At 38.3% G+C, this 10395-nt stretch overlaps 1 pseudogene; it reads right to left on the bottom strand.

Annotated features, from left to right (window-relative positions):
* Window positions 1–6106: 6106 nt before the first annotated feature.
* LOC112928906 (U4 spliceosomal RNA) lies at window positions 6107–6226 on the bottom strand (annotated as a pseudogene).
* Window positions 6227–10395: the final 4169 nt, after the last annotated feature.

Genomic DNA, 10395 nt, shown 5'->3' with positions numbered 1-10395 from the left:
GTAGTTTATTAGGTAGTTTATTTACTCCTACAGCAGGGAGTAGGGATGAGGGACCGGGCAGAGTGATGAAAAGAGGAAAGGATAATGTAGGATAAGCCTGCATTATCAAATTCACTGCTGAGCCCTGTTTGGGGCTTGATGCCCCTTAAAGTTCTTAACCTATGGGTCAACTAGAAGGAGCAATAGTCTACTAGTTGTTCTTGGCCCCCACTGGTTGAGCACTCACTCCTCCAAATCTGTAGGGATATGCATATACTGAGTGGGCTCCCTGTCTGTCTGTGGCATTGTAGAAGCCCTGGGGCAGCCAGTGAAAGATATGAAGTGTGATAGTGATGAGGTGGTGTTGTTGTGGCCCTCCAGGAACTATCTTCCCCACTGTGATTGGAATCACAAATGAAGCTGAACTTGTGTGGGCAGGGCCCTGGAAGTATCTGGCACAGTGATACTTGGTTTATAGTATTTTGAAAAACAGACTAAAAAGCATTTATTCACAATGAAGCTACTATTTTGGATCGTGGGCCTTGTGGCATTAGTTGTTTAAGAATTTAGGGTGCAAATGTAGTTGTTTCTCTCCCTTCTTCTTCTTTTTTTAAAGTTTCATTTATATAAGTAATCTCTATACCCAGTGTGAGGCTCAAACTCATGACCTTGAGATCAAGAGTCACATGCTTTTCTGACTGAGCCAGCCAGGCAGGCTTCTCTTCCTTCTTCCTCAAGTAAAAGTCTGGGTTATGTAGTGTTTTTGTGTCATAAGAAACCCACAGAAAAGATCTTAATAAAGCTCATAAACATTGAAAAGACATGATCAAATATGTGAATTCATTCAATGAATATTTAACATTAGAAATGTGAAAATATAAACTTAAAAAAAAATTTTTTTATTGGAGTTCAATTTACCAACATATAGCATAACACCTAGTGCTCATCCCGCGAAGTGCCCCCCTCAGTGCCCATCACCCAGTCACCCCAACCCCCCACTCACTTCCCCTCCCAGTACCCCTTGTTCATTTCCCAGAGTTAGGTGTCTCTCATGTTTTGTCACCCTCACTGATATTTTCACTCATTTTCTCTCCTTTCCCTTTATTCCCTTTCACTAATTTTTATATTCCCCAAATGAATGAGACCATATAATGTTTGTCCTTTTCCGATTGACTTATTTCACTCAGCATAATACCCTCCAGGTCCCTCCACGTCGAAGCAAATGGTGGGTATTTGTTGTTTCAAATGGCTGAGGAATATTCCATTGTATACATAGACCACATCTTCTTTTTCCATTCATTTTTCGATAGACACCGAGGCTCCTTCCACAGTTTGGCTATTGTGGACATGGCTGCTATAAACATTGGGGTGCAGGTGTCCTGGTGAGAAATGTGAAAATATAAACTTAAATAATGGGAACCATGAAGTCCTTTTTTTATTTTATTTTGATTATTATTTAAAGATTTTATTTATCTATTCACAAGAAACATAGAGAGAGTGAAGCAGAGGGAGAAGCAGGCTCCATGCAGGGAACATGATGTGGGACTCGATCCTGGGTCTCCAGGATCACACCCTGGGGCAAAGGCAGGTGCTAAACCACTGTGCCACCAGGGCTGCCCCCATGAAGTCCTTTAAAAGGTCTTTATAGGTGTTTTATAAGGGATAAGAGATCATATAAAACAACTTTGATGAAATTTAGGTATTCATTATTTTTTATTTCTTTGAGAGAACATTTCTAGAAGTTTTAGTGCTTCTACTACTTAGTTATAGGTCTCTGCTATGGTTTCTTTCCATTCGGTAAAGGAATAAAGACAAAATATCAATATAGTCTCAAAGCTACATCTTTAATTAAACCTGTTTCTCCTTGACAGTTTCTTTTTTTGGGGATAGATAGCATCCTTACATTATTTCCTCCTTTGAAGTTGGTAGCTGTGAATTATTTGTATAGTTGAGGCATCTGTAAAAATTCAAAGAGAGCAAGGAGGATAGCAAAAACTATATGACATGATTCATGCTTTGCCTCACCTTCTTTAGAAAAAGAGGAACAAAAACTAGAACTGGTCTAGTCTTACTAGAAAAGAATTCTCTCATTACCTCTTTTATCTGTTACTAACCTTCCTTGTCACTCTTTTTCTCTGAACATTTGTCAAACTAGTGAATAGTCTGAGATTCTGTGAAATGCTGCTAGATGTAAAGCCCTGTACTGAATTTTAAAAATTTAGTTCTTAGTGTTTGTCTTAGTTTCCAAGATAAAATATTAACTCTGTTTATTAACAAGAGGAAACAATTAAGATTGTTAATAGAAATTTTAACTTGGCTAGATTTAAAAAATCTATTTTAGAAAGAGAGAGCACACATGGCATGCATGAGAGGAGTGGGGGGGGGCAGGGAAGACAGGAGGCAGAGAATCTCAAGCAGACTGTGCACTGAGCACAGAGCAGGACTCTGGGCTTGAGCTCATGACCCTGAGATCATGACTTAAGCTGAAACCAAGAGAAGATCCTTAACTGGCAGAGCCACCCAGGTGCCCCAGAAGTTTTAACTTATTTAAATTCACAGTTAGCAATCAGAATTAGAAGGTGTCTGTGAGTTATGGTCTTTAGTTTTTCAGCTACTGAGATTTTCTTTATTTTTGAATCCATGGTACTAACTAGGTCCTTTAATAAGTACCTTAAAATCTCTAATGCTTAGCTGCTATCACATAATTTCTGAAGCAAAAATTCCTGGTTTGCACATCATGTTAACATATTTGATAACATGAATTCTAGTAATAAAACACTGAACTCTTATGTTTTTGTTATTGAAAAGAATAGCATACTGAAAAAAACCCCACAAGGATCATTCATATCCAGGGGCTGTATAGTAAAGGTTCTGTTTATCAAGCTGACTCGCTGGTCAGTTAAGATGCCTACCCTCAAGAATATATGAAAAGGGTTCTTATAGCTCTGGACATAATAAGTGTTTGCATGTATTATTTGAGAAAAACTAAACCTGCAATATGTAAAGAATGTCTATCTCAAACTTCTTCACTTGTATTGATATTGACATTTGCAATCCACGGCCTTGGTCGGATCCATTCCAGTTCCCAAACAAATCCTATTTGTAGATGGAATCTGGAATTTTCCATATCTGATGTATCCATTGAATGACAACCTTCCTTCTAAGTCTCCACCATGTTTATTCAATCTGGGTGACTGAGTTTTGACCCCGTGCACTTGGCTGGGGCTCTAATTCCCTGCCTAATACTTAGCAGTTCCCAGATGAACCGCCTGAAATAGGGCATCACTGCCACCTAGCATAGAATCACACTGCTGGGGAAGATTTCTGCTGCAGCGCCCCACTTTCTAGATTGTTGGACATTGTAACTGGTCCTAGCTAAGTACAAATTTGCTGTATCCTCCTCACCCCCAAACAACTTGTTGGGCTGCTGTCTGGGTCTCTTTGGGATTTGGCCTATCATTTGGTCAGTTCCTCTAGCCTTAATTCTTGCTTGCTCAATATTGTTGCTTGGTCCTTTCTCTTTCTTGTGCTTGCTCACTGCTAAAGTTGAGGTAGAGTTTGCCTAAAATACAATGTGAACTATATACCATTTACTAATAGTTAAAATGAGTATATATAGCTACCATTTCTTGAAGACTTAACTGTATGTTATTCGATATGTCCGAATTACCATGTTTTATAAGATAAGGTCACATATTCTTTTAAATATCTAGATTTCAATAGCTCAAGATTCCATTGTCTTTTTTTTTTTTTTTTTTTAGGTATTTTTTTTGAGAGAGAGAGAGATCATGTACTGGGCAGAGGGACTCAGAGAGAGAGAGAGAGAGAGACAGACAGACAGACAGACAGACCCAAGCAGACTCCCTGCAGAGCTTGGAGCCCCATGAGGGCCTTGATCTCAGGACCCAGAGATCATGACTTGAGCCAAAATCAAGAGTCTTTTTTTTTTAATTAATTTTTATTGGTGTTCAATTTACCAACATACAGAAAAACACCCAGTGCTCATCCTGTCAAATGTCCACCTCAGTGCCCGTCACCCATTCCCCTCCAACACCCGCCCTCCTCCCCTTCCACCACCCCTAGTTCGTTTCCCTGAGTTAGGAGTCTTTATGTTCTGTCTCCCTTCCTGATATTTCCCAACATTTCTTTTCCCTTCCTTTATATTCCCTTTCACTATTATTCATATTCCCCAAATGAATGAGAACATACACTGTTTGTCCTTCTCCGATTGACTTATTTCACTCAGCATAATACCCTCCAGTTCCATCCACGTTGAAGCAAATGGTGGGTATTTGTCGTTTCTAATTGCTGAGTAATATTCCATTGTATACATAAACCACATCTTCTTTATCCATTCATCTTTCAATGGACACCGAGGCTCCTTCCACAGTTTGGCTATTGTGGCCATTGCTGATAGAAACATCGGGGTGCAGGTGTCCCGACGTTTCATTGCATCTGAATCTTTGGGGTAAATCCCCAACAGTGCAATTGCTGGGTCGTAGGACAGGTCTATTTTTAACTCTTTGAGGAACCTCCACACAGTTTTCCAGAGTGGCTGCACCAGTTCACATTCCCACCAACAGTGTAAGAGGGTTCCCTTTTCTCTGCATCCTCTCCAACATTTGTTGTTTCCTGCCTTGTTAATTTTCCCCATTCTCACTGGTGTGAGGTGGTATCTCATTGTGGTTTTGATTTGTATTTCCCTGATGGCAAGTGATGCAGAGCATTTTCTCATGTGCATGTTGGACATGTCCATGTCTTCCTCTGTGAGATTTCTCTTCATGTCTTTTGCCCATTTCATGATTGGATTGTTTGTTTCTTTGGTGTTGAGTTTAATAAGTTCTTTATAGATTTTGGAAACTAGCCCTTTATCTGATATATCATTTGCAAATATCTTCTCCCATTCTGTAGGTTGTCTTTTAGTTTTGTTGACTGTATCCTTTGCTGTGCAAAAGCTTCTTATCTTGATGAAGTCCCAATAGTTCATTTTTGCTTTTGTTTATTTTGCCTTTGTGGATGTATCTTGCAAGAAGTTACTGTGGCCGAGTTCAAAAAGGGTGTTGCCTGTGTTCTCTTCTATCATTTTGATGGACTCTTGTCTCACATTTAGATCTCTCATCCATTTTGAGTTTATCTTTGTGTATGGTGAAAGAGAGTGGTCCAGTTTCATTCTTCTGCATGTGGATGTCCAATTTTCCCAGCACCATTTATTGAAGAGACTGTCTTTCTTCCAATGGATAGTCTTTCCTCCTTTATCGAATATTAGATGACCGTACATTTCAGGGTCCACTTCTGGGTTCTCTATTCTGTTCCATTGATCTATGTGTCTGTTTTTGTGCCAGTACCACACTGTCTTGATGACCACAGCTTTGTAGTACAACCTGAAATTTGGCATTGTGATGCCCCCAGCTATGGTTTTCTTTTTTAAAATTCCCCTGGCTATTCGGGGTCTTTTCTGATTCCACACAAATCTTAAAATAATTTGTTCTAACTCTCTGAAGAAAGTTCATGGTATTTTGATAGGGATTGCATTAAACGTGTAAATTGCCCTGGGTAACATTGACATTTTTACAATATTAATTCTGCCAATCCATGAGCATGGAATATTTTTCCATCTCTTTGTGTCTTCCTCAATTTCTTTCAGAAGTGTTCTATAGTTTTTAGGGTATAGATCTTTTACCTCTTTGGTTAGGTTTATTCCTAGGTATCTTATGCTTTTGGGTGCAATTGTAAATGGGATTGACTCCTTAATTTCTCTTTCTTCAGTCTCATTGTTAGTGTATAGAAATGCCATTGATTTCTGGGCATTGATTTTGTATCAAAATCAAGAGTCTAAAGCCCAGTCAACTGAGCTACCCTGGCAGCTCCCCCCACCTTTTAAAGAAATATTTTATTTTAAAGTAATCTCTACATCTAACGGGGGGCTCAAACTTAAAAGCCCGAGATCAAGAGTTGCACACTATAGGGACTGAGCCAGCCAGGCGCACCTTGTCCCCATTGTTTTAATGCCAGAAATCAGCCTCTTAAAGTCTTTCTTGGCTATATCTGAGTCATCCCCAGAACTCTCTCAATTTTGTTTATGAAGAGCCTTGCCATGTTTTTCTGTCTTAGACACTTTATCATGTGTTGCATTGTTGCTTTTGCTCATGTTCTCCAGATCAGTATTCCATCTGAATTAGAAAACAATTAGCAATAATCGCGCCTCGGAAAAACCTCATTGGCTATGATACTGCCACTGCGCAAAGCTCTGAATTAGAAAACAGATGCTTTTCTTAATTTTCCACAGCCTAGCATTTTAACCAGAGTTTAACAGAAAGAGGCATGATAAAGATAACACAATAATTACGGTAAAAACACATACAGATAAATAATTACTGGGGCTATGCTCAGTATTCTCTGGTCCAAGTTCTGAGTCATTTTTAAGGCATCCTTAAAAGTGTTTCTCTACCTTGTTTCTGTCTACCACAGTTATGAACATGTCAGCTTGTCTTTTCACTGTGGGATACGGTCTGGCTTTTCCTTTCTATCTGGAGTCCAGGCTCCCAAACCATGGACTTCCCAGAGAAAGGGATTCCCCTTCCCCGGCATTTTCAGCTAAAAACTTGACTTTCCAGTTCTCATTCCTGTCCTAGGTTCAACTTCTTCCCCAGAGTAAGTAACAGTGGAAATATCCAGTATTTTCACAGAAACCTCACTCCCTTACTTATAGGATAAAGTCTGACCTTGTGGGTACTGCCCATTCTCTCCTCTCCTCTAGGCAATTACCATAACTGTCTTCAATACATTTTTTAGAAATCTGACTTATTCTTTTTAAGACCATGTTTGGGACTATAGTAGTCCATTCTAAGTTGTGCAATGTCATTTTAGTTAGGACTTTTTACAAAATTTACTTTCCTATCTATTATCTATCTATCTATCTATCTATCTATCTATCTATCTATCTATCTATGTATCTCTCTATCTATTATCTATCTATCTATCTATCTATCTATCTATCTATCTATCTATCATCTATCTATCTATCTATCTTCATTTCAGCCCTGGGGCTCTTATAAACATGGAATGTTTACAGCAGTGATTCTCAAGTCCTATCTCTTCACCTTCACCCTAGGGCAGGTAGTTTTGGTTGTCATGTAGTGTCCGGCACATTTGGCATTTAATTGGCTTGAGCCAAAGAAGCTTACAGATTTTGCAATGTGTGAAACTCTCCTCTAAAATGAATTGTCTGACATCCCAAGCAAGTTTCAGATATCCCACTGGACTTAATGTGGGTCCCATTTATAAATTTCTAAGCCTCGAACTCTGGTAGAACTTCTAAATACTAACTTTTTTTGCATAGTTTTAATATATACTGATTTTTCTAGGAATACACTTGAGTATATCTAAGGAAGATTGCGCTTGGGTATATCAAAGGAAGATTGTTCTTTTTTTGTTCTGTATTATATGGGGGATTGTTCACCATTTCAGAAAAATCTTGTCACTGTTGCAAAGCAGCTGTAGATACTTGAATTACCAACACAAACACAACACATCCATATCAATTTACATTTTTAAGTATCACATTCACAGTGATTCTATGCTTAAGGAGAAAAGTGATTTTCATCATGTGTTCCAGTGTGGGACTGAGCATTTGTGTAATGAAATACAAATATATAATTTATGTAAATACTTATAATGTATAGAACTTAAGTTCCTATATAAAATGTGTTTTTAAAGATTCAATATAGATGGTTAATGTGTAGTTAGTAACTATGAATTTCATTTTAGGATATTAAAAAAGGACATGGAAAACGCTTATTTTATAAAGAGGGTGTCAGTTCTGATGGGCTTAAGAACCATATAAATCCATCAAGGGAAAAGAAACTGTTCTCTTTAAGAAGCAATAAAAATCTGTAGCGACATACCTTGCTGAATTTCTCTGTATAAAACAGTAGTCATTTTCTTCTTCACATTTTAGGTGAGACTAGCTTTTGTGTATTTGTACAACCAGAAAATTTACCATATTGTTTTTTTTTCAGAACAAAGAGACAATTTGCCTCAAAGATAGATTTAACCTAGTACTCTTAGGAGGCCAGAAATGATTCTACCTTTTATTTATTTATTTATGATAGTCACAGAGAGAGAGAGAGAGAGAGGCAGAGACACAGGCAGGCTCCATGCACCGGGAGCCTGATGTGGGATTCGATCCCAGGTCTCCAGGATCGCGCCCTGGGCCAAAGGCAGGCGCCAAACCGCTGCGCCACCCAGGGATCCCTGATTCTACCTTTTAAATGATATCAATATTACTGTGTTCCTTGTTGAGGGCCTCTAGGCTAAGATGCTACATTACTTGTTATTTACATTATTTACTATTAGCTTTTGATGTTACATTCACAAAGATAAGACAATTTCTCTAGCATATTAAAAGCTGTATTAAAAAAAAAAGCTGTATCAAAGGGGCACCTGGGTGGCTCAGTCAAGCGTCTCTGACTCTTGATTTTTGGCTCAGGTCATGATTTGGGGTTGTGAGATCAAGCTTGGTATTGGGCTCCACACTCAGTGCAAAGTCTGTCTGTCTCTCCCTCTCCATCTGCCCCACCCCCCACTCATGCACTTTCTTTCCCTCTAAAATAAATAAATAAATCTTTTAAAAAATAAAAGCTATATCAAGTAAAAATTAAGTATATTTAAATACATCTCTTGTATTAAATAATTTGACCAATAGTTACATACAATAATTACATCTGTTTAAATAATATGAAACAAAAAGGCAAGTTGAATGACAGTAAATGTTGATTTCTTTCTAGATGTTCTGTATCTCTGAAAATGATTGTGATTTTCAAAGCTGCAAGAGCAAGTTGTTCTTAGAACCATCAATACTAGATCCTGTGGTTGATTAATATATTCAAGGGATGATAGGGTGGTTAATTAATAAAAGAAATGTCACCAAGAAGGTCTGTGCTGGGAATTTTCATTAACAAGTTGAAAAAGAAATAACAAAGTAATCAATGTACTAAAGCAGACATGATTGACTGTAATTACTGTGCTTGTTAAGGTTATTGACTAACAGCAAGATGGGCTGTCAAAGTTGAAACATGGCACTCTGAGAAAATTAAGTAAGAAAAATTAATGAGAAAACATTCATTTTTGCCCCTCTTATCATGAAGGCAATGAAGTTGATGTGTCAATTTTGATAGTTCTGAAATAGTTAAATTGAGATATTTTATCTTATTTATTTATTTTAAAGATTTTATTTATTTGAAAGAGAGATAAGGACTGAGCGATTGAAAGCATGAATGAAGTGAGGGTCAAAGGGAGAAGCAGGCTCCCCGCTGAGCAGGGAGCTCAGTATGGGCCTAAATCCTAGGACCCTGGGATCATGACCTGAGCTGAAGGCAGACACTTAACCAACTGAGCCACCCAGGTGCCCTGAGGCTTTGTTTTTATTGGGGCTGTGTAGTAGCTGTAAAGATGGAGGGGCAGTGGATTTGAGGGATATTTGATAAATAAAAGTAATAAAACATTGTTCTTGTATTTTGCTGGTATTTTTTATTTCTGCATGAAGACTAATATAACTCACTCCAGGAAAAATTCCTGGATTGTCCTCTTCTGGAGCATCTTTCAATCCTTTGAAATCCCATAGCTATTGATGCTTCACATTTTATTAAGTTAATTTGCATATGCTAAATTAATTTGCAAATGCTGTACCATTAGGGACTATGCCACTGCCCTTAGCTTTTATTCTCAAGTGAAGACAGAATAAGTAAACAAACAAATAAATATGCAAGGTTGTGTTAAGTGACGGGGGCAGTGAGATAAGGTAATCAGGTAATACCTCCCTGAGAAGGTGAAGGATGAAAATGAGCCAGACATATAAATAGTTGGGAGGAAATTATTTCAGGCAGAGGAACAGTAAGTGCAGTCCTAAGGAGAATAAGCTTGGGTATTTAATGAATAGAAAATAGGGGATTCCTGGGTGGCTCAGTGGGTTAGTCCCTGCCTTCGGCCCAGGGCGTGATCCTGGAGTCCTGGGATCGAGTCCCGCATCGGGCTCCCTGCATGGACCCTGCTTCTCCCTCTCCCTCTGCCTGTGTCCCTGCCTCTCTTTCTGTGTCTCTCATGAATAAATAAATAAAATCTTTAAAAAAAATATATATATAACTGAAGTCAATGAATGGGGGAGAGTACTGAAAGTCGAAGTGGAAGTGGAAGAGGTTGCCGGGAGCCAGATCAAGGAGAGCCTTTTAGATTTGTCAAAGAACTTGGATTTTTTTAAATTTTATTATGAGTAAGAAGGCATTGTATGATAATAAGCAGGAGAATAACATGAGCTGAGCTGTATTCTGAAAGATCATTTAGATACTTTGTGGAGAATAGATTGCAGATGCCTTAAAATAGTGGGGCAGAGGAGATAGGGAGAAGTGGATATGTTAAAGA

The sequence above is a fragment of the Vulpes vulpes genome, chromosome 4 (genome assembly GCF_048418805.1).
Source record: "Vulpes vulpes isolate BD-2025 chromosome 4, VulVul3, whole genome shotgun sequence".
NCBI classification, from domain to species: domain Eukaryota; kingdom Metazoa; phylum Chordata; class Mammalia; order Carnivora; family Canidae; genus Vulpes; species Vulpes vulpes.
The sequence above is the reverse complement of the archived record's forward strand: the minus strand, read 5'-3'. Positions and strand labels throughout refer to the sequence as shown.